This window comes from Caretta caretta, chromosome 4 (genome assembly GCF_965140235.1).
Source record: "Caretta caretta isolate rCarCar2 chromosome 4, rCarCar1.hap1, whole genome shotgun sequence".
In the NCBI taxonomy this organism is placed as follows: Eukaryota; Metazoa; Chordata; order Testudines; family Cheloniidae; genus Caretta; species Caretta caretta.
The window spans coordinates 134952105-134977480 of NC_134209.1; positions in this window are offsets into that span (position 1 = coordinate 134952105).

Below are 25376 nucleotides of genomic sequence, written 5' to 3' on the forward strand. Positions count from 1 at the left end.
CAAATAAATTGGTTAGTCTCTAAGGTGCCACAAGTACTCCTTTTCTTTTTCCCAAGAAATGTGTCACTATCAGACAGGACATGAAGAGAACCATGACTCAGGAATTGCTGAAGTTTGTAGCAACAGACATAAGACTTTTCAAAGTAGTCAGCGGCGAGGGATTCCTTGCATATTCTCAATCTTTGATTGACATGGGTGCCAAATGGATACACATGCACTAATACGATATTCCACAACATTACCCTCAATCTGTGGGCAGTTAATTACAGAAAGATTGCCTATTTGGGAGTAACTGTTCATTACACAGACCCGCAACAGTTGGGAATGGTGGAACAGGTGCTTTGTGTGACTCAGTTTGACAGCAGGAAACCAAACACTGCAGAGAACCTTTTATTCTTTTATGCTGTTATTCAAGCACTCAGAAGATTTGATATACACAGCATTACCAACCAGATGGTTTTGTTATGGACCAGGGAGAAAATGTAGTGGCAGCCCTGAAGTCCTATGTGTGAATAAGCTGCTCAGCGCACGTTATAAATACTGTACTTGAGCACACTACCAAACCGGCAAACCAGAAAGAGGAAGCAGTAACCGAACTGATCCACGCAAGCCAAAATCTCGTTAATTATTTCAGGAGATCTGGACTTCAAAGCAGACAGCCAAAAGTCTCTGAAAGGAGATGTAGAAACATGATGGAACAGCAAACTACTCATGTTTAAGATAATCGAGGAGCAGTGGGACAGAATATATGAAATTTTGACAGAAGAGGGGTATACTCAGCTCACTGATAGCATTGACCACAACACCTCGAGCATCTTAATAGAGTTCCTGCAGCCTTTCAAGGAAGCATCATATGCGTGAGAGCAACCATCACAGCTTAGTCTCCACTTGGTGCCAATTTTGTACAAAAGGCTGAAAAAGGATCCCCATTCTTCTGTCACTGATGAAAATAGTCTAAGTCAACTCAAATCCAAAGCCTTGCAAAATCTCATTGAAAAGTTTGAAATCAAGCCTATGCACAGAGTAGTGGTTTTCCTGCACCCACAAATGAAGAGGATGAAAGTTTTCACTGAAGAGGAGAGAGAGGAAGTTTATCACATGCTTGTCTGATTGCAGGAGAAAAATATTCCTGCAATGAATCTTATCCTTCTTTCGTCAGCTACACAAACACCATCACCAAGAGAGACAAAATGGTCACATACAGAGTTTGAGGATTTGGATTGCGAGATAGACGATGATGAAGTATCAAGGTATATCACCCTGAAGCTGATGAAGAATGAAGATGAGCAACTGCTGGAGTGGTGGAGACAACACAAGCACAATTTCCCCCTTCTTAGTTGAGTTGCATGGTTTGTGCATTCCATCCCTGTATCCAGCACACCCTCCAAGAGAGCCTTCTCAGTCTCTGCTTACACAATTAATGAGAATCATACTTCATGTAAGCCAGAAACTGTGGCTGATTTAATGTTTTTACCAGTAATATTTCAAAGAAAATCAATTCTCCCAGGGAAGACATTTGAGAGGAAGTCCCTCAATTCAGGGCTGTTATACATCACAAGCTAAATAGGCGTCCAACTTTTTTATTTTATAGTTCAGTTTGTAATTTTGAGCATTATTGACTTGAGATGTTTATTTTATTATTTTTTATGTAAAAGGCTATTTGTTCTGATGCATGTTATATAATAAGATTGATGTTTAAAATAGTAGTAATAACAATAATAGTGTGCCCATTTATTAAGCCATATAGCTTTCTTATATAGTACACATTCATTCACACAGATGCTCCTCCTAAGAGGCACAGTGAGATAGGGTGCTGATGCGGGTACAGGTGCCGATGCGGATACATATAAAGGTGGAGTGCAGATCGTGGTCCACATACAAGTCAATTATTGAGGATGCAGATCCAAATTTTTGTATCTATGCAGGGCTCTAAAAATATAATCCAAGTTTTTTAATGGTTTTGGAACTGATTGTTCTTCAGAATCCAGATATCAGTAGATTTAGATTCATATCAACTCCTTCAATTTTTTGTACTAATACTCAGGCAACCATGTCTTCTACAAGCACAGAAAGCAGTAAATGACAGATTCATTATTTTCAAGATCTGGGATGCATAGTAAATATGGAGAAATGTCTTTGATACCAGTTCCAAATCTGTCTCATTTAGGGGTGGATTTTGATACCTGTAAAATAGTTATTGGCCCTACCTCAGAGAGTAAAAGTACATAACATCAATGCACAAAACGTTATATTTGCATCTCAGCAAGAGATGTAGTAAAAATGTTAGGTCTGATAATCTCTTGTATAAACTTAGGCTGAAATCCTGGCCCCACTGTAATATTCAGTGATTTCAGTGGGGTAGGATTTTACCGATAGTTTCTCAGTGCCATCTCCACTTAAATTCCTTAAAGTCATATTAAACCTCTCCATGGTAACAGAGCAGGAACAGTTAGTCCTTAAGTGTCACTGTTCCAACAGCAGTCAAAGCATCCTTGGTAAAATGAGCTGTCCCAGAAAATCTGGGGAAAGGAACCTTTCAAGGCAAAGCAGACTGGCTCATTATAACAGGTACTTCCATAAAAGTCTGGAAGCCATTAGTATTCAGCCTGTGGTTTAGATAGAAAAACAGGAGTAATATAAACTTTCTCAAATTTATGGTAGTCAATGTCACTGCACTTGTAGCCATGAAACATTGTCCTCATCACACACTAATTCTGATAATGTCACAGTACATGAATAGTAGCTTGTTTGAACAACAATAATAAAGTTCACCTTCACCTTGTAGCTGATCATGAAAGAAGAATAGGCATGGTGAAGATTTCATTATCCCAGAGAATGAGCACTGAATTCCTAAGTATTTATCTTCTGTGTTAAATACTAAGGAAACCACCACTGACTTGTTTGCACCAGTGAGAATCCATCTCCTAATATTTTCCAGTCATTTTAAGGCAGTGGTTCCTAACCTTTTCCCTGCTGCAGCACACCTTGATATCTTTAATTATTTTGAGACACACTACCATATTGTCTCCAAATGGATTCACCCTCTTATCGCCTGGGTTTAATCTGTTTACCACCCTTTCCATTCACAGTCTGTACAATACAGTTACTGATGTTGGAGCAGGGGCAGGCAAACATTTTGGCCCAAGGGCCACAGCTGGGTGGGAAAGTTGCATGCAGGGCCATGAATGTAGGGCTGGGGCAGGAGGTTGGGGTGTGGGAGGGAGTGCAGTGTGCAGGAAGGGGCTCAGGGCAAGGGGTTGGGGTGAGGAGGGGGTGTGGATTTCAGGAGGGGGCTCAGGGCAGGAGGCTGGGGTTCAGGGGTACAGCAGGGAGTTGAGGTGCAGAAGGGATGAGGCAGGGGGCTCAGGGCAGGGAGTTGGGGTGCGGGGTGCAGGAGGGGTTTGGGGTGCGGGCTTCGGCCCGGCGCCGCTTACCTGGAGCGTCTCCGGGGTGGCAGCAGGGCTAAGATAGGCTCCCTGCCTACCCTGGCCCCGCGCTGCTCCCGGAAGCGGCCAGTGTCATGTCCCTGTGGCCCCTGGGAGAGGGGAGACAGAGGGCTCCCCGCGCTGCCCTTGCTTGCGGGTACCTCCCCTGAAGCTCCCATTGGCTGTGGGTCCCCGTTCCCGGCCAATGGGAGCTACGGGGAGCGGTGTCTGCAGGCAAGGACAGCACATGGAGCCCTCTGCCCCTCCCCCCCATCCCCCAGGGGCCGTAGGGACGTGTTGCTGGCTGCTTCCAGGAGTGGTGCGAGGCCCGCGGCACCATGGGGTGGAAATCCTGTGGGCCAGATCCAAACTGGGAACTACAGGCCAGTCAGCCTCACCTCAGTCCCTGGAAAAATCATGGAGCAGGTCCTCAAAGAATCAATCCTGAACCACTTGCATGAGAGGAAAGTGATCAGGAACAGCCAGCATGGATTCACCAAGGGGAGGCCATGCCTGACTAATCTAATCGCCTTTTATGATGAAATTACTGGTTCTGTGGATGAAGGGAAAGCAGTGGATGTATTGTTTCTTGACTTTAGCAAAGCTTTTGACACGGTCTCCCACAGTATTCTTGTCAGCAAGTTAAGGAAGTATGGGCTGGAAGAATGCACTATAAGGTGGGTAGAAAGCTGGCTAGATTGTCGGGCTCAACGGGTAGTTATCAATGGTTCCATGTCTAGTTGGCAGCCGGTATCAAGTGGAGTGCCCCAAGGGTCGGTCCTGGGGCCGGTTTTGTTCAATATCTTCATAAATGATCTGGAGGATGGTGTGGATTGCACTCTCAGCAAATTTGCGGATGATACTAAACTGGGAGGAGTGGTAGATACGCTGGAGGGGAGGGATAGGATACAGAAGGACCTAGACAAATTGGAGGATTGGGCCAAAAGAAATCTGATGAGGTTCAATAAGCATAAGTGCAGGGTCCTGCACTTAGGACGGAAGAACCCAATGCACAGCTACAGACTAGGGACCGAATGGCTAGGCAGTAGTTCTGCGGAAAAGGACCTAGGGGTGACAGTGGACGAGAAGCTGGATATGAGTCAGCAGTGTGCCCTTGTTGCCAAGAAGGCCAATGGCATTTTGGGATGTATAAGTAGGGGCATAGCGAGCAGATCGAGGGACGTGATCGTTCCCCTCTATTCGACATTGGTGAGGCCTCATCTGGAGTACTGTGTCCAGTTTTGGGCCCCACACTTCAAGAAGGATGTGGATAAATTGGAGAGAGTCCAGCGAAGGGCAACAAAAATGATTAGGGGTCTGGAACACATGAGTTATGAGGAGAGGCTGAGGGAGCTGGGATTGTTTAGCCTGCAGAAGAGAAGAATGAGGGGGGATTTGATAGCTGCTTTCAACTACCTGAAAGGGGGTTCCAAAGAGGATGGCTCTAGACTGTTCTCAATGGTAGCAGATGACAGAACGAGGAGTAATGGTCTCAAGTTGCAGTGTGGGAGGTTTAGATTGGATATTAGGAAAAACTTTTTCACTAAGAGGGTGGTGAAACACTGGAATGCGTTACCTAGGGAGGTGGTAGAATCTCCTTCCTTAGAGGTTTTTAAGGTCAGGCTTGACAAAGCCCTGGCTGGGATGATTTAACTGGGATTTGGTCCTGCTTCGAGCAGGGGGTTGGACTAGATGACCTTCTGGGGTCCCTTCCAACCCTTATATTCTATGATTCAAAGTCCTGACGGGCTGGATCCAGCCCACGGGCCATAGTTTGCCCAGCCCTGTGTTAGACTCTAACATCATTAACTTTATTCTGCAGATTGTGACAAGTATTTTCAGTCAATTCACTCATTCACACCAACAAGTCCCCAGTTCTGCCTCTCAGCTTTCCCACCCCCACCAGTTCTGCCCCCCAGATCCTCCACCTCACACCCGGTCCTCACCCCTGAGTTCAGCCCCTCCTGGGGTTCTTCCTCACTCCCAACCCTGGGGGCTGCAGCAAGATCCCTGCTCCCCTTCCAGGCTTGGGGCAGTGGCTCCATGGGCTCTTCCCTCCAACCCCCAACCAGCAGCTGCAGGAGAGAGGGGCAGGGGTAGAGAAGCTGACTGGTTGCTCACAGGAGGGGAGAGGAGAGGTAGATTGAGCTCTGATTGGTTGCTCTACCCCTGGAGGAAGTGGGGCAGATGGCTAATCAGAAGGCAGCCTTCCCCCGTTCCTTCTCTCTCGCCAGCCCCCACTCTGCAGGACTCAAATTTGTTATCTTAAACTCTTTTGGAGAATGGAATGTGATGCGTGCATAATACTTGAAAGGGGCCTTGTCCCAGAGAGCAAAAGTACAGAATGTGATCCAGATCTGACACTGATTAAAACACAAGGGAAGGGTTTTTTGTTCTCGCATGTAGTTTTTAAAAAAAATTCTGCAGCACACCTGTTCAGGTCTGGTGGCACATTGGTTGGGAAACACGGGTTTAAGGGCCTACTAGCCAAAGAAGCCGATGAAAGGTGGGAGTTTCTGAAAATCAGTGAAAGTCAACAGCACTTGTGCTCCGAACTCATTCAAATGCTTCTGAAAATCCCTCCACTGGTCTTCATCCCAGATGAGTCCACGATATATAGGATTATGAATATTTGTCAAAATAACCGCAAGACTTGCTGTTTAAAAATAATACTGTGGTGCAAAGAGCCGTGAGTTCTTGCATCCCCGACATTTGTGTTCAGGGGGCGTGTGGCTGCTGTTTTTCATTACATGTAAGTCTCGTTCGTCATCCTGGCCACAGAAATTACATTTTAAGATATGGAAAAATGCAGCAGAACATGTGGCACTATTGACATGCCAGCATAAAAGGGGAATTGTAACTGCTTGCCATAAATGGGTCAGATGGGTCCCCATGTTTAAAAAAATGGTTGTTGGTCTAGATAGTAACAGTGTTAAATGACAGTTTGTAACAGGATCAAAGATGAATGTTACTGGATGATGTCCCTTTACTCATTGATGGTCAGTGCTTTGAGAAGCATTGGGGATTGCTAGATGTTCATTACACCCTGTGGAATCATAGAATCATAAAATAACAGAGTTGGAAGGGACCTCTGGAGGCCATCTAGTCCAACCCCCTGCCCAGAGCAGGACCAATCCCAACTAAATCATCCCAGCCAGGGCTTTGTCAAGCCTGACCTTAAAAACTTCTAAGGAAGGGGATTCCACCACCTCCGTAGGTAACGCATTCCAGTGTTTCACCACCCTCCTAGTGAAAAAGCTTTTCCTAATATCCAAGCTAAACCTCCCCCACTGCAACTTGAGACCATTACTCCTTGTCCTGTCATCTTCTACCACTGAGAATAATCTAGATCCATCCTCTTTGGATCCACCTTTCAGGTAGTTGAAAGCAGCTATCAAATCCCCCCTCATTCTTCTCTTCCGTAGACTAAACAATCCCAGTTCCCTCAGCCTCTCCTCATAACTCATGTGTTCCAGTCCCCTAATCATTTTTGTTGTCCTTCGCTGGACTCTCTCCAATTTATCCACATCCTTCTTGTAGTGTGGGCCCAAAACTGGACACAATACTCCAGATGAGGCCTCACCAATGTCGAATAGAGAGGAACAATCACATCCCTCGATCTGCTGGCTATGCCCCTACTTATACATCCCAAAATGCCATTGGCCTTCTTGGCAACAAGGGCACACTGCTGACTCATATCCAGCTTCTCGTCCACTGTGACCCCTAGGTCCTTTTCCTCAGAACTGCTGCCGAGCCATTCGGTCCCTAGTCTGTAGTGGTGCATTGGATTCTTCCATCCTAAGTGCAGGACTCTGCACTTGTCCTTGTTGAACCTCATCAGATTTCTTTTGGCCCAATCCTCCAATTTGTCTAGGTCCCTCTGTATCCTATCCCTACCCTCCAGTGTATCTACCACTCCTCCCAGTTTAGTGTCATCCGCAAACTTGCTGAGGGTGCAATCCACACCATCCTCCAGATCATTAATGAAGATATTGAACAAAACCGGCCCCAGGACCGACCCTTGGGGCACTCCACTAGATACCGGCTGCCAACTAGACATTGAGCCATTGATCACTACCCGTTGAACCCAACAATCTAGCCAACTTTCTACCCACCTTGTAGTGCATCCATCCAGCCCATACTTCTTTAACTTGCTGACAAGAATACTGTGGGAGACCGTGTCAAAAGCTTTGCTAAAGTCGAGGAATAACACGTCCACTGCTTTCCCTTCATCCACAGAACCAGTTATCTCATCATAGAAGGCAATTAGATTAGTCAGGCATGACTTTCCCTTGGTGAATGGGGGGTTGGTCCAGAAGTTAGGACATTAGCCTAGCATTTGGGAGATGGCTTCAATTCCCTGCTCCCCTACAGATGACCTTGGGCAAGTCATTTAGCCTCTCTGGCACGGATTTCAAAAGGTATTTAGGTGTTGCTGTGCTATGCCTGATTATTTTAGGTGCCTAAATCTCATTTCCAAAAGGGTTTTAGGCACTTAGGAGCCAAAGTCTCATTGATAATTGATGGGATTTAGACTCCTAAAAGTCTAAATCCCTTTTGGAAATGAGATTTAGGCTCCTAAATCTGTTAGATGCTGATACTGAATGCAGCAATGCCTCAATACTTTTAAAAATCTGGGCCTCTGGGCCTTGTGTAAAATGGAGATAATAGCATTTCCTTCTCTCACAGGGGTTTTGGGAGGATAAATACATTAAAGACTGTGATTCCCTTTGGGGTCTACTGATGAAATAGGTATAAAAATAAAAACTTGGTATTATTACTTATTATTATTATTATCTTCACTCACCATATGCGTACGTTCCCGACATAATGTCATCAACAGTGCAAGGAATTTTATTGGGGATTTATGGGCTGTAGGAGGTGAGGATAGTACACCTCATAAGTTTTGGCCAGCAGATGATTTTGAGTCTTTTGAACTTCGTGTACTGCTGTAAAGGGTATATAGTAAGTTGATTTTCCTATAGTTTGGACAGAGACACATGGTGTGTGATGTCACATACAGGACAATTGCTGTATTTGGGTATGGGGGGCACATATTCTCCAGACATTGCCCAACATTCACAGATCCTTCTGTGTGTATATATGCAGTATATTTCTCCATTCAGGGGCCTAGCCAAGCCTTAATTTCAGGATCCAAACAAGAGGTTTGTTTTGCCATTCATTAAAATATCCAAACTTGGCTAGGTCATGTTCCTCCTTGATAATTCATGTAATCAACAGGGATGTGGTGTACATTTGGCACTAATTCTTATTTGCCCAAATAGAGGAAATGGCAGTAGAGTTGTTTGGAAACTATCAGACAGGTTTTCCCATTAGATAATGCCAATTCGTCAAAATCAAAATGTTCTACGAAGACAGTTCGATTTTGATGAATATGCTGACTGAAATCAAGCATATAACCTGTGTTTCTTCCGCCAGCTTGCACCCTGGCTCCTCAGCAGTCTTCCTGGCATGGTGTGGGTGTGTGTGTGGGGGGGAAGGGGTGCTATCAGACTTCTAGCTCTTCGACAGCCCACCTTGCTGCCTGATGGGGAGCCAAAAGCCTGGAAGCCCTGCAAGCGCTGGTGTCTCCCAAGCTGCTAGATTTGCAGCTCAGCTCAGAGTCCCAAGGCTTGCTGGGGCTGTAGCTCTGGGGCTTGGGACCCCAGTGCTTTCCCTTTCCTAGAGAATTTTGAAATTTTGGGGTTTGTTTCAAACTGGAACTAAACCACATTTCAAAATATCGAAAACTTCCATGAAACGGAATTACTTTTCTCCCCACAGCTGTCAGTGGCAACATACTTACACATTTCAGCAAATAAGCAGTGGTCACCTTGAATGTGTTAATGCCTATAGTGGGAGTGTGCCTGTTTTGGAGGAATACAAAGTAATCTCCTTACAGTATAGGGATAGTCAGGTGGCTATGACTGTAAGGTCTGATTTTCTGCTGCATATTCCATATCTGCCCAGCAGATCTGAGAGGTGAGCTTTATCTTTAATAATTACTAAGGAGTGTTCCCTCTATAGAATCATAGAGTTTAAGGCCAGAAGGGACCACCAGATCATCTAGTCTAATCTCCTGTGTATCATGGGCCACCAGCACTCCCCAGCACCTGCACACTAAACCCAACAACTGAAATTAGACCAAAATATTATAGCCCACAGGCAAAGAATAAGGAGGACTGAGGTGCACTAGTGCACAAGGTCCCTGCAATAGCAGGGAATTCATTAAGTGACATATGTATACAAATAATCCTGGGAAGTGACCTGCACCCACACTCTGTAGAGAAAGGCAAAAACCCCCCAAAGTCACAACCAATTTGGCCTGGGGGGAGAATTCCTTCTGAACCAGGCAATCAGTTAGAACCTGAGCATGTGAGCAAGAACCAGCCACCTACATACCTGAGAGAATGCTTGGTGCCACCTCAGAGCCCTGGCCCACCATGCCCAATGTCCCATCTCCAGCCATGGCCATCTCATATGCTTCAGAGGAAGGAGATTAAAAAAACAACAACCCAGAATACATTGGGGGGGGGGAGGAAATCCCTTCCTGACTCCTGCCAGTGGATAGCTGAAACCCTGAAGCTTATAGGAACCCCATAAGATATAAACGGGAAGTGAGCCCCAGGACTTCTGAGCTCTGCCTCCTCCCATCACAAACAACCCCGTCACATACAATTGCACTCATAAATTTGGTCAGTTCTCTTAAAATTAGTTAAGTTGCTTGCCCCCACAACTCCTATTCATACCTCATTACACCCATTACTGAGCAGTGCAATTAATCTGAAGGGCATTTACCACCAAAAATACCTTCTGTGCATTTTTGTGTAAATGTCTCTGTTTTACTTCCTTATCTGTGGTGTGCTATAGCACAAGTTAATATAATTTTATGGCAATTTTTAGAATTAGGTTCTGTCTGTGCATTTTTGGTAGAAGGACTGAATCTAGGAATTCCTTGTCCTTGTATTTATTTTTATCTGGCAAATACAATACATGTAGATTTGGGTAATATTTCATACATTTCAAAAGGTAAAACATTTTCATCAGAAATAATTGCTTTAAGTGTAAAACAAACAAACCAACACATACCAGAAAAATCAGACTGAACATAGCCATCTCCTTTTAAAGCGCAGTTGGTTTGATGACTCAAGACTTTGTCTTTAGTTATCACAAGTCCAGTGTCTTGGATTTATTTAATCTGAATAAAAATAGTAGGCTTATGGCCAAATTCTATAAATCATTATTTACTTAGCTATAATTTGATGCACTTCTTGGGAAACTTGCCAACTACATAAGGAAGGGCACATGTTCAAAAGAGGGCTACGATAATTGGAAGGAGAAAAGGAGGAACTGGCCGTCACAAGAAAGTTACAGTTTCCCTTCTCTAAGAATTTTATTTTTCATACTCTCTCATGGATGAAAGATTTTTGAACAGATTCTTCAATGGAATTGGTTCAAACAAGCTTTTGTTCCACCTACAGCATTCATTCCTTCTCTTCGCACCTATTTATAACTTCTTCAGTAAGTATATTTATTCTGGTCATTACCAAGAGAATGCCACTAGTTGTTAATATTTCACTTCCTCTGATTTTCTCCACCTCATCTCATCCCCAACAATGCTTTTGGGTAGTGACAGAGTACAGAGCATAGTAAACATGACATTACCGGCATTTGTGAAGTGAGCAGGAATAAAAATAATCTGTGGGATACTGTAATTCCTGACTGTAAACTATACTGTATGAAACAATATGTTGAATTGCAGAGGTTGGAGTTGAATTCTACAGACAGAATTGAAATGATGGGATATGTCTGCCTGCACAATAACTTTTTATTGTTATTATTTATAATGCCCGAAGATGTATTCGGTGCTTCACATCAATGAGCAAAAGAGAGTCCTTGCCCCAAAAGTTTTACAATCTAAATGTTAGATATGACACAGTGAGGGAAGTAATGAGCAATAGGAAGAGGAGGAGGCAAGGAATTGCAAAGAAATACAGTAATATGATTACATGGTTATTTAGTGTAGGCATTTAAACATTGTGGTTCACTTATGTTGCCTTGTAATGTATAAACAGATAAGGAAGATAAAGCTAAGAATGGATATTTATTATGGGTATGGGGAGGTGACTTTTCAGAGGAATTTTAAAGAGGAGAGATGGTGATTTGGAGAACCAGAGAAAGAAGGGGGTGGTATGAAAAAGGGAACAGAGATGTCTGAGAGAAAAATAGATGAAGGGGATCATTGAGGCTGGCATCACTGGTAGAGCTAAATAGAGGTCAAATAAGTGTGAAGGGACAGAGTTATACAGGAACTTGAAGGCGAGAATGAGAAGCTTAAATCTGAAGTGATTGAAGTAGAGGAACCAGTGGAAACATTCAAAAGTTGTGGGGCAGCTCGAAGGGCTAGGAGGATAAGTGTAGTGATTGTGGTCAAGTGGACAAATTAATCAAGACACAGCGATGGACGTCTCTTGCAGTTCTTCATGTCTGTCAGACAAAGAGTGAGTCTAAATTCAGTCCTCCAGTACATTCTAACCAGGTAGAAGAATAAACTCATGGAACTTGGTTCCTTCAGGAGTCCAAGCAATAAATCAGCACCCAGAGATAAGAACACCATGCAATCCAGCACAGTTTTGTATAGTGTACCCCAAAATGGTTTACGGATTTACATAATAAATAACAGTAGAAGAAAAAAGTTGAAGTATGATAGGCAAGGGAATGTTTTTTCAGATCATATTTTTAAGAGTCTGATTTTATAAGACAGTGATATAGCAAGACCTAGATCCCTGAAGTTTGAAGGGTCTCTGGCTGGACTCTGTAGAGCAGGGACTGGCAGAGAGGAGGCCAGTGCTAGATGAGAAAAGGGAATGAGAAGCAGAGCTGAGAGAAGAAAAGCTGTGAGGTAGACTGAGCAAGTCCACAGAGGCTTGTTTTAAATAGATTGTAGAAGTGAATGAGGACACAGTGAAATTGTTCATGGTGTGGGCATTCTGGACTCCTAATTTTGTAAATAAACAGGCAGCAGCGTTCTGGGCATATGAGAGGTTTCAGAACTCAAACTAGGGAAGACAATAGAGAAGGGTATTACAACAGTAAGGTCTCGTCTACACTACAAAATTAAGTCAACCTACAGCCACCGCAGTAATTCAATTGGCTGTTGGTGTCCACACTACCCTCCTTCTGGCGGTGGAGCGCATCCTCTTGCACTTGACTAAAGTGGGGCACTGACAACCATGCAGGGCTCACAGCTGAAGCCCCACATCCACCCTGGGGTGATAGTCCCAGCTGTGAGCCCCACACAAGCTCAGTTTCACAGCACAGAGCCTACCAGTGGTAAAATTGACATTCTTGTCAATTTCACGCAGCTATTGTCTCTGCTCAGAGATGTTGCACTCTTGGCAGCTCTGGGAGCTCTGTGGAGGGCTGGGAATCCAGGCTCTCAGTGCCCAGCAGTCTGGCTGGGAGCAGGGAGCCTGGGCAGCAGCCCACTGGGATTCGGGAGCCTGGGGGGGGGGCACCAGGGCTCTCAGCAGACAGAGGGGAGCCCAGGCAGCAGTCCACTGGGAGCAGGGAGCCAGGAACTGGGGGAAAGCAGGGCTCCCAGCAGAGAGCCCAAGGAGCAGCCCACTAGGAGCCAAGAGCCCAGCGGGAGAGAGGAGCCTGAGCAGCAGCCCACTGGGAGCGGGTAGTCGAAAGCCCAGGGGCAGCCGGGCTCTAGCTGGAGCCCCTCACCTGCCCTGGGGTGACAGCCCAAGCTGTGAGCCAGGCACAGGGTTCCTAGCAGGGAACCTACCAGCCTTGCTTGTCAATTTCATGGCTCCAGAAGGGAGCCATGAAATTAACAAGAATTTTAGCCAATAGACAATGTAGGTAACACAATGTCTACACAGATATCGCATCGCCCTAACTACACCAACTTTAGCCCTGTGCCTCTCCTTGAGGTGGAGTTATTATGTTGGTGTAGTAGGGCACTTACACTGGTGGGAGCAAAGCTGTAGTGTAGACACTGACATAGTTAGGTCGACATAAACTGCCTTATGTCGACCTAACTCTGTAGTGTACACCAAGCCTCTGAGAGAGAGAAGATTAAGCATGGATTAGGATTTCATTGGACATAGACTAAAGACAGTGTTGTGCACAGACAGTGTTGTGGCAGTGGTAACAGCAACAGCCCAGGTATCTCACATGGAGGATTGTTTAGCTGGCATTGGTCTCTTTGGTTCATAGAATAAGAGAGCTCCAGTCTTTAGTGACACAGCCTGTCTAAAATGTATTATTGTTTTTGTTAGTTTTGTTTTAGACCCAGTTTCACATATTTAAAATTTAACCATACTTTATTAGGAAAGAAATGCCAAGCCATACAACTTTGAACCACAGCAATCAGACATTCTCTACATACTTATGTCTCTTTGAAGTGCTGTGCTTTGGTATTTCTTGAGTTTCAAACTTCAAAAATTATTTTTAATTGAAAATATTATAGATATTAGAGATATTTTTAAAATTGTCTCTAAAATTGCTAATTTCATTTAAATTGAATGTGAGTTTTATTTAAAAGTAACTGGTCTCTTCCACAACAGAAAAGGATTTCCATTTTATTTCTTTGTTTGATATACAAGAACAATTTGAGTAATTTTTGAATAGTCAAATGTGTATTCAATCTAGGAGTAAAGACTGTATTCAGCATGACACAAATAAAGTATTTTCTTTCTATATAATAGTTCTAAATTAGAAATTAAAGATGAATATATTCAAACTTTTATGTTTTTATTATAGCACTTGTAAAAAGAACAATGGAATCCCTGCAGCAAATCAAAGCCTTAGAAATGCCCCTAAAGGTATGGACAATTCTGGATTGAATTACATTTACCCTGAAGACTCTATCATATTGGCTTTTACAGGTTACTGTTAATTATTTCAAGAACCTATAGATGGTTACTTTGGAATTCACTTCACGAGTTTCTTTTTCATATCTGCAAGTACTATAGACTTAAAATCACAGTAGAAGCTCTAAACACAACTGACTGAAAGAAACCCTTCTCTAAATTTTTAAGGCCATGTCCAGATTCTGACATTTATGTCAACATTGTACTGTGATCGCTCTAACATCTGTTTCATTCATTGCTGTGGAATTCCTGTTTAGAGTGGAAGAATGAAAAATATGAGAAATCATTTATATCCTGCAAAGGCTTTCTAAAATGTGTCTCAGACATCCTGTATTGAAAATCTATTCCAAAACACCTCTCCTCAGTCAGTTTCAGTTAGATCCAAACCACAAAAAGTATTCAGTAATTCAGTGCTGCTTGGTATATTTAACAGTTTCTTCACAGCAAAAGTCCAGGTTTTGTTTTATGAGTTAAGCTACCGACTCAAGTACTGGACATCTGACTGCTTCAGAAGGCATATTTTCCAAGCCATGATTCATGTAAATGGCAAATACAATGTACAGAAAGTTTAAATAACTGCTTACATTGTATCTGGCTTTCCTGTAAACTGAGAACTGTGGCTGGTGCCAGATGCTTCAGACGGAATGAACAGGGCAATTTTTGAGTGATCCATCCCCTGACATTCAGTGCCAGTTTCCAGCAGTCATAGGTTTAGGAACACCCAGACCATGGGGTTGCATCCCTGACCAACTTGGTTAATATCCATTGATGGACCTATCCTCCATTAACTTATCCAATTCTTTTGTGAACCCAGTTATACTTTTGGCCTTTACAACACCCCCTGGCAACAAGTTCCACAGGTTGACTGTGTGTTGTGTGAAGTCATACTTCTTTCTGTTAGTTTTAAACCTTTGCAAATTAATGTAATTGGTTCTTGTTGTTATGTGAAGGGGATAAATAACATTTCCTATTCACTTTCTCCACACCATTCATGATTTTATAGACCTCAGTCATATCTTCACTAAGCCAAAAACTCATTCAACAAAGTTATCTTCCTTGTTGAATTATGTAAGAAGATATGGATTTTAGTCAGTCACAGCCCAAAAAATTGAATCTGTTCCCCTCACAGATTATGCTGAAATCTTAGTGTGGGTTGGCCAAGATTTTTTAAAGTGAATAGTGATTTTGGGTGCCTTAGTTTTTGTTTAAAGAAAAGGAGTACTTGTGGCACCTTAGAGACTAACAAATTTATTTGAGCATAAGCTTTCGTGAGCTACAGCTCACTTCATCGGAAGCATTCAGTGTAAAATACAGTGGGGAGATTTATATACACAGAGAACATGAAACAATGGGTGTTACCATACACACTGTAACGAGAGTTATCAGGTAAGGTGAGCTATTACCAGCAGGAGAGCGGGGCGGGGAACCTTTGTAGTGATAATCAAGGTGGGCCATTTCCAGCAGTTGACAAGAACGTCTGAGGAACGGGGAGGGGGGGGGAAATAAACATGGGGAAATAGTTTTACGTTGTGTAATGACACATCCGCTCCCAGTCTTTATTCAAGCCTAAGTTAATTGTATCCAGTTTGCAAAAATTACCACTTTTAGGTCTGTAATCGAGTGAATAAAGAGATCGAAGTGTTCTCCGACTGGTTTTTGAATGTTATAATTCTTGCCGTCTGATTTGTGTCCATTTATTCTTTTATGTAGAGACTGTCCAGTCTGGCCAATGTACATGGCAGAGGGGCATTGCTGGCATATGATGGCATATATCACATTGGTAGATGTGCAGGTGAACGAGCCTCTGATAGCATGGCTGGTGTGATTAGGACCTATGATGGTGTCCCCTGAATAGATATGTGGACACAGCTGGCAAAGGGCTTTGTTGCAAGGATAGGTTTCTGGGTTAGTGTTTCTGTTGAGTGGTGTGTGGTTGCTGGTGAGTATTTGCTTCAGGTTGGGGGGCTGTCTGTAAGCAAGGACTGGTCTGTCTCCCAAGATCTGTGAGAGTGATGGGTCATCCTTCAGGATAGGTTGTAGATCCTTGATGATGAGTTGGAGAGGTTTTAGTTGGGGGCTGAAGGTGATGGCTAGTGGCGTTCTGTTATTTTCTTTGTTGGGCCTGTCCTGTAGTAGGTAACTTCTGGGTACTCTTCTGGCTCTGTCAATCTGTTTCTTCACTTCAGCAGGTGGGCATTGTAGTTGTAAGAATGCTTGATGGAGATCTTGTAGGTGTTTCTCTGTCTGAAGGGTTGGAACAAATGCGGTTGTATCGCAGAGCTTGGCTGTAGACAATGGATCGTGTGGTATGGTCAGGGTGAAAGCTGGAGGCATGTAGGTAGGAATAGCGGTCAGTAGGTTTCTGGTATAGGGTGGTGTTTATGTGACCATCGCTTATTAGCACCGTAGTGTCCAGGAAGTGGATCTCTTGTGTGGACTAGTCCAGGCTGAGGTTGATGGTGGGATGGAAATTGTTGAAATCATGGTGGAATTCCTCAAGGACTTCTTTTCCATGGGTCCAGATGATGAAGATGTCATCAATGTAGCGCAAGTAGAGTAGGGGCATTAGGGGACGAGAGCTGAGGAAGTGTTGTTCTAAGTCAGCCATAAAAATGTTGGCATAGTGTGGGGCCATGCGGGTACCCATAGCAGTGTCGCTGATTTGAAGGTATACATTGTCCCCAAATGTGAAATAGTTATGGGTGAGGACAAAGTCACAAAGTTCAGCCACCTGGTTTGCCGCGACATTATCGGGAATACTGTTCCTGATGGCTTGTAGTCCATCTTTGTGTGGAATGGTGGTGTAGAGGGCTTCTACATCCATAGTGGCTAGGATGGTGTTTTCAGGAAGATCACCGATGGACTGTAGTTTCCTCAGGAAGTCAGTGGTATCTCGAAGATAGCTGGGAGTGCTGGTATCGTAGGGCCTAAGGAGGGAGCCTACATAGCCAGACAATCCTGCTGTCAGGGTGCCAATGCCTGAGATGATGGGGCATCCAGGATTTCCAGGTTTATGGATCTTGGGTAGCAGATAGAATACCCCTGGTCGGGGTTCCAGGGGTGTGTCTGTGCGGATTTGTTCTTGTGCTTTTTCAGGGAGTTTCTTGAGCAAATGCTGTAGTTTCTTTTGGTAACCCTCAGTGGGATCAGAGGGTAATGGCTTGTAGAAAATGGTGTTGGAGAGCTGCCTAGCAGCCTCTTGTTCATATTCTGATCTATTCATGATGACGACAGCACCTCCTTTGTCAGCCTTTTTGATTATGATGTCAGAGTTGTTTCTGAGGCTCTGGATGGCATTGTGTTCTGCACAGCTGAGGTTATGGGGCAAGTGATGCTGCTTTTCCACAATTTCAGCCCGTGCACGTTGGCGGAAGCACTCTATGTAGAAGTCCAGTCTGTTGTTTCGACCTTCAGAAGGAGTCCACCCAGTTTTTGTAGTCTTGGTAGGAAGGTCTCTGTGGGTTAGTATGTTGTTCACAGGTGTGTTGGAAACCAGTCGGAGAACACTTCAATCTCTTTGGTCACTCGATTACAGACCTAAAAGTGGCAATTCTTCAACAAAAAAACTTCAAAAACAGACTCCAACGAGAGACTGCTGAATTGGAATTAATTTGCAAACTGGATACAATTAACTTAGACTTGAATAAAGACTGGGAGTGGATGGGTCATTACACAAAGTAAAACTATTTCCCCATGTTTATTCCCCCCTCCCCCGCCTTCCTCAGATGTTCTTGTCAACTGCTGGAAATGGCCCACCTTGATTATCAGTACAAAAGGTTCTCCCCTCCCCCACCACAGCTCTCCTGCTGGTAATAGCTCACTTTACCTGATCACTCTCGTTACAGTGTGTATGGTAACACCCATAGTTTCATGTTCTCTGTGTACATAAATCTCCCCAGTGTATTTTCCACTGAATGCATCTGCTGAAGTGAGCTGTAGCTCACGAAAGCTTATGCTCAAATAAATTTGTTAGTCACTAAGGTGCCACAAGTACTCCTTTTCTTTCTGCGGATACAGACTGACATGGCTGCTACTCTGAAACCTTAGTTTTTGTTTGTTTAACCTGAGACACCTTAAAGGTACTTGATTTTCAGAAAGTGCTGAGCCCTCTCAAATGTCAGCCTCGCTAAAATGTTTGAAATGGAGTACCCCAAAATGGAGGCACCCCAAATCCCTAGTCACTTTTAAAAACTTGGCCATACCCCCTGTTTGCAAAAATTGAGTATGTAACAACAATTATTCACTGTTTGAATATTCCTCGGGGCAAGTATTCACAAGCCACAACCTCAATATATAGAAATGACACGAAGCTGAGGGGAGGGGTAGATATGCTGGAGGGTAGGGATAGGGTCCAGAGTCACCTAAACAAATTGGGGGATTAGTCTAAAAGAAATCTGATGAGGTTCAACAAGGACAAGTGCAGAGTCCTGCACTTAGGATGGAAGAATCCCATGCATTGCTACAGGGTGGGGACCGATTGGCTAAGCGGCAGTTCTGCTGAAAAGGACCTGGAGATTACAGTGGACGAGAAGCTGGATATGAGTCAACAGGGTGCCAAGAAGGCTAGGGTGACCAGATAGCAAGTGTGAAAAATCGGGACAGAGGGTGGGGGGTATTAGAAGCCTATATAAGAAAAAGCCCCAAATATCGGGACTGTCCCTATAAAATCAGGACTTCTGGTCACCCTAAAGAAGGCTAACAGCATATTGGGCTGCATTTGTAGCAGCACTGCCAGCAGATCGAGGGAAGTGATTATTCCCCTCTATTCGGCACTGGTGAGGCCACATCTGGAGTATTGCGTCCAGTTTTGGGCCCCTCACTACAGAAAGGATGTGGACAAATTGGAGAGAGTCCAGCGGAGGGCAACGAAAATAATTAGAGGGTTGGGGCACATGACTTATGAGGAGAGGCTGAGGGAACTGGGCTTATTTAGTCTGCAGAAAAGAAGAGTAAAGGGGGATTTGATAGCAGCCTTCAACTACCTGAAGGGGGGTTCTAAAGAGGATGGAGCTTGGTTGTTCTCAGTGGTGACAGATGACAGAACAAGGAGCAATCATCTCAAGTTGCAGTGGGGGAGGTCTAGGCTGGATATTAGGAAACACTATTTCACTAGGAGGGTAGTGAAGTACTGGAATAGGTTACCTAGGGAGGTGGTGGAATCTCCGTTCTTAGAGGTTTTTAAGGCCTGGCTTGACAAAGCCCTGGCTGGGATGATTTAGTTGGGGTTCGTCCTGCTTTGAGCAGGGGGTTGGACTAGATGACCTCCTGAGGTCTCTTCCAACCCTAATATTCTATGATTCTATGATTAAATTACATACAAAAATGTGTTAAAAGAACATTAAGGTTGCAAAGTCAATCACTGAAAAGTTAGGAAATGCCAAGATTAAAATTGCCCAGGCACTCTTATTTACCCCTCCTTCAAATACAAAGATGAGGGGGTAGGAGGTGGAACATTCAATGACACTGAAAGGGAATGAGTTTGTAACTGGTACATGGAAATACTTGGTTTACACAACACATAATTAATCCTTGGAAGTCATTGCCATGAGGTGGTATTGATGTAAGAACTTAGGAGGGTTCTAAAAAGGGATCATGGATGATGCAAACATCTCAAGTTACATAAGAGGATATAAATCTTCATGTTTCAGGGCATAAACAACTACTAACTGGCAGGGGTTGGTAAGAAAAAGTTCCTATGGGCAAAATGTTACACATCTGCCTACAGGCACTGACTCCGTGGGTGCTCCGGGGCTCAAGCACCCATGTGAAAAAATAGGGGGTGCTCAGCACCCACCAGCCGCAGTGGTTCCAGGGCCGGGCTGGCTGCTGATCAGCTGTATGGCGGGTTCTGGGGTGGAGCAGCAAGCATCTGGTGGGAGGTGCTCGGGGAGGCAGAGAGGAGTGAGTGGTGGGCATGCAGGCAGGGCTTTGGGAGAGGGGCAGAGCAGGTGCAGGAAGAGGCAGAGTGAGGGCAGGGCCTTGGAGGAGGGGGCCTGAAGGGTTTCTTATACCTCCCTCTAAAGTATCTAGTTCCAGACACTGTCAGATATTGGACTAACTGGACTACTGCTCTGATCAAATATGGCCACTCCCACAATAGCTTGGCATTTCCCAAGTAAATGACAAGTACATCTAGAACAGGTGAAAGGAAATCCATGCTCAGACAATATGTAGTCAGGAGTTGGGTTTCACTGAAATTGCTGAGCGGAGTTTATTGAAAAGTTAGGAGTATTTTTATGACCAAAAATATATGTAACTAAATCTGGTTAAAATAAGAATAATCAACATCTCCTGCTTCAGGGCATCCCTGTGGGATTCAGAAAGACCTTCTCCCTCTAATGCACAATAGGCTAGGAGCATTATGAAGGTGTTTCACCTTCCTCTGAAGTATCAGGTTTGGATCAGTGCCAGATATCGGATTTAATGGACTAATAGTTTGAGCTGATCCTGTGCTCACTAAAGCAAAAATCTGTTTTTGTTGTTGTCATATTTTATCTTGTATAATGAGAATAATGCTTCTGAGATGTGAATGATGAAGACGATAAGCTTTTATAAAATGCCTCAGCATATACCTAGCGTCTATTTCATATATATTTGTATGCTCTGTTAATCTGAATATTGCCCCTTTAATATGGAGAAGGAAGTGTCACAAAGTAGAGCACACACAATTTTAGTGGAGAAAGGTTTTTTTGTTTGTTTTGGAAGGACAAGATACTCTGTATCTTTTAAGTGGCTTCTTCTCCAAAATGTACAGTTCCTGTTAATGAGGATTAACCAGTACCAGTGATCACAAATTAACTGAAGTAAACAAAACTGAAGGCCAGAAAAGTAAATGGTAAAGAATGGTATCTTTATGATATTCCTGACAATGATGTAGCTCCTAACCCCCCCACACACACATTTTGGGATTTCCTTTTGAATTTAGTGAGATGTGTGGGCACATTTAAAGACAAACTGTGGTCCTAAATGTTATAGCTTTTTAATTAGGAATTGTAGTTAATGATAATTAAATAAAAATAGACATTAATTAAAGATATTTCAAATTAGTGAAGCTCGTAGCCTAGATCAAGAACTCCAAAAGGAGAAGCAAAAATAAGAATATTTTCACTGTATACTTTTTATTTATTTGTTTAAATCTTATTGACAGGTCCCCTTGAAAGTGATTCTTACCACTGGAAAGTCATGGGGTTGCATGACAGAATTACGGGAGCTGTAAAACAACAGTCATCAGGGATGTTATTCAGTATCAGTACACATCATTGGCCTATACTGATTCTTTACTGAATCACTAGGCAACAGCTCTGCTGGATCTTTCATAAGCACCTAATACTCTGCATGTGAATTTTTTTACTTCATTTTGTCTGTAGCCCTAGGCAACAGCAGTAAGATAAAACTGGTTTTTACCAGTTCATTGTGTTTCCTTTAGCCAAGGTAACCAGCAGGGAGCTGCTTTTGTTCAGAGCTAAAGTACCACATGTAAGAAATGAAGCAAGACAACATTAACCCTTCGGGAACATAATATATATTTAGTTCATACACATATGGCATGTTAACATTAAATATTTTGTCAGATGCCTTTATGAATGCAGGATAGTTGAAATAACTCAACTACACAATTTTAAATTTACCAACAGTTTTATTCAACATGTTATTGCATAATTTGTGAATGATGTGTCTGTTTGGCTTTTATGAGGCACTGTATTAGCTTTCTTCAGACAAAAATGGTTATTCAACCTTAAATCATCGTGAGGTTTTTTAAGCAAAACAGGTAGACAGATCCTGGACGCCTAAATGCTTTTCAAAGAGCCAGGCCAACAGTGCAGGTAATTGCTGCTTGAGTTGTTTTTTTTCAAACTCAGGGTATATGAATTTACCCAATATACAATATGTGCTAGAGTGAATGAGGAATGTTGTAGGAAAATTCACCTAATTTATTTAAAATACAGAAATATTACTAGATAATTGTTTATGATAAAGGTTTAGGTCCAAAATTGGGCTCACCTTTCTGGCTTAATGCTTAGATTTATGGTTGATAGCTTAGTCTTGTTTAGTATTGCTTGTTCTGTAAATCTGTTGTTTTATGCAGCATTACTAAAGACCCAATCCTGTCTGGTCCTCCTGAGAAGTGCAGACACCATCAAGTCCCACTGACCTAATTAGAAGTTAAGGACACACACAGAGCCTTCCAAGAGATGCTCAATGTCTCACAGGATTGGGCCCCAAATGCTTAACGCTTCAGTAGTGTCATTTCAGCTTTAGATTCCGTGCAGTGAAACAGTTTATTGTAGTTTTAATTTGTATAATTAAAATTGAACAATCTTTTTATTGTGTTAAAAGGCATTAAACTTTGAAAACAATCAGTTTCATAGCCATCATTTTATTTCTCATGTTACATATTAATCATGCTTAACCTGTCAGCCAAAGTGAGTCAGCAAGTTGTTTCTAAAAACTGATTCTGTTTTAAAATTAGCAGCTGGCTTCTAAACAAGTTAGAACCTTCTACCTTTTAATTATAAGCCGGATCTGTGGCTGGGGTAAATCCGCATAGCTCCACTGACTTTGATGGAGCCGTGCCAGTTTACATGAGCTGAGGATTTGGCTATATTTTCAATAACAGCAAAGAAGTTGGGACAATTTTATTCTCCTTTATGCTGCTTTACATATTGGTGTAAGTATATTTGATCTACAACACTAATTCTACATTACACATTATGGACACATTTAATATAACAGCAAGGTAAGTTTCAATTAAAGAAGAGAAAGGCACTTTCATGCCTGCTTCTATGCTGCTTTTATATCTGGAATGCCCTCCGAATCAGTGTGTCATGCCCCACCAGCTTCTCATTCAAATTTCTTTGGAAGACCTACGCCTTCCATGAGCCTGCAGTCCCTAATGCTGCCTTCTTAAGCCCAGCATTATATGACAGAAGGAACAGGAGAAAAAGAAACTCTAAGTCAACATCTTCCTCTAGCTCACCAGCGATGATGATGATAATTCTTAATAGATTAAGTTGCTTATTCCTAAATTAACAATTAAAATTGTGGAGCAAGTGTGAGAGAGACATTGAATGAGGGCTAGACACACAGAGAGAGATGGTTTCAACTCCTAGGGCACAGGCTACCAAAGCAGCTAACTTGGCTTAGTTCCCTGACTCCAGGAGAGGATTGGCAGAAGAGAATCCTAAGAAGAGGGAGGGACCTATCTCTGGCCCATCAGCTAGGTGCACCAAGTCAGTGGCTTACGTGCCTCAGTTCTGCTCCTCTCCTCAGCAATTCAGTCATTTCACTCCTGGCTAGTTCAGGACTACTGCAATTCTACTGCAGGTTGCCTAGGGGTTAAGTGTTGCAATGCTGAATGGAGCAATGCCTAAACAGTACCTTTGAGAATCTGGGCATTAGAGCCCTTCTGCACTTAGTAAGGATATAGACCAAGTGTATGGTGGCAGTATTATTTGACACAGTATCTAATTATCTAAGATTGTGCTGCATGCCTATGCACGAAGAAGTAGAGTAAAGGCTGTGTGTGCAACCTTATAATTGGCATTTTGTGACATCTGAATGCTCGATTGTGCAACGTTAGCAATCTCTTGATATGGGATTTTTAAATACTGTAGAATTCCCAAGGCTTTTTAAAAGAAAAAGAGAAGAAAAAATACATATATTCTGGAATTATTTGGCTAGACACTACTGGGAGCTTCCTGCCCAGTACAAAGTGTACGCTCAGTGAGTCAAGGGTTTCTGTGGATTAAATGCATACATTAGGAGATTGTATTGTATGAAGCACCACTCCAGAGGAGACCTTCCTTCTAAATGTTGCTGAGATCATGCTCTTCTTAAGCACTGGGCATAAAGGAAAGTGCAATTTTCAAAGTCTTTTAACTTGGTCAGATTAAGGCCAGCTATCACTGTAACACTCAAAGGCATTGGGCAGCAAGTGGTATTGCGCTGCCAAATTTCAGATTTCCACTCTCACTCATTTCAGCTGCAGTGCTGTTCCAAAGAAGTCAGAAGAATTTATTTATAATGAGGGAAGTATATTTTCCCCACTGTCCTTGTCTTTGAAAATGACCGAATAATGCTCGAAAGTGACCAAAAAAATTCACTTTTGGGCAGAGACTAGATAGGGAAAACTTCAGCTTGTTATGTGAAAGTTTTAGAAAGCTTTTGGAATGGGCTTAGAATGGAAACACATAGGCAACTTCAGTAGTATATGTCATTAGTGCTCTAGCTATAATAATAATAATAATAATCTATTATGTATTAGTATGTGATCTATTCCTGAGTTAACAATAAAGGACTAAAAGCAATTAATTCTGTGCATATTATTGATAATTCTGCATTTATATTGCCCCTTTCATCCCAAAGAATTCCAAAGTTCTTTTCAAATTTAGCAAACCAATATCCATATTATAGAGGTATCATTTCACTTAATTGGAATGCACCTCTGGGGTGAAATATAGTAGCTATTTAACAGCTTACAGCAGCTGAACACAATAAGTTTAGAGCAGGAAGTTAAGGATACCAAAATATATTGAAACTTCAAGGAAATTTAAGATGAGCAGAACATCAGCAAAGTGGAATTTATCCACATTATTAGGGTCAACTTGCCTGTTCTTATTAAAAGTGCCATGGGATTTTCAGTTATCACAAGTGGGCAGAGTCTCACTTTACATCTCCACTGAAAATGGCACCATTAACATCACAATATCCCACTCACAGGACATTGGTGCAATTGTTCTATACTGAGTCATAGGAAAGATTACCATCTACCTTTGCCGATGCTAACTGAAGTACCTAGTCTTTTGGAGATCTCCCATTCAGGTACTCACCCAGCCCATTTGTGAGATCTTACTAGATCACAGCACAAGATGGTATAGATTCACCTTAAAGGACAGACTCAACTGGGATTTTTTAAAATTGACTGAATTTTAAAAATTCAGTTTTCTGATTGAGCAACGTTTAATAGCATGTCCTGATTTTACATTTCTTTTAAAAAAATTGTTAAGGAACAACAATAACAATGAAAAAACATTAACGTTAGAGCACAAGCCAACAAAAGTCACATTAT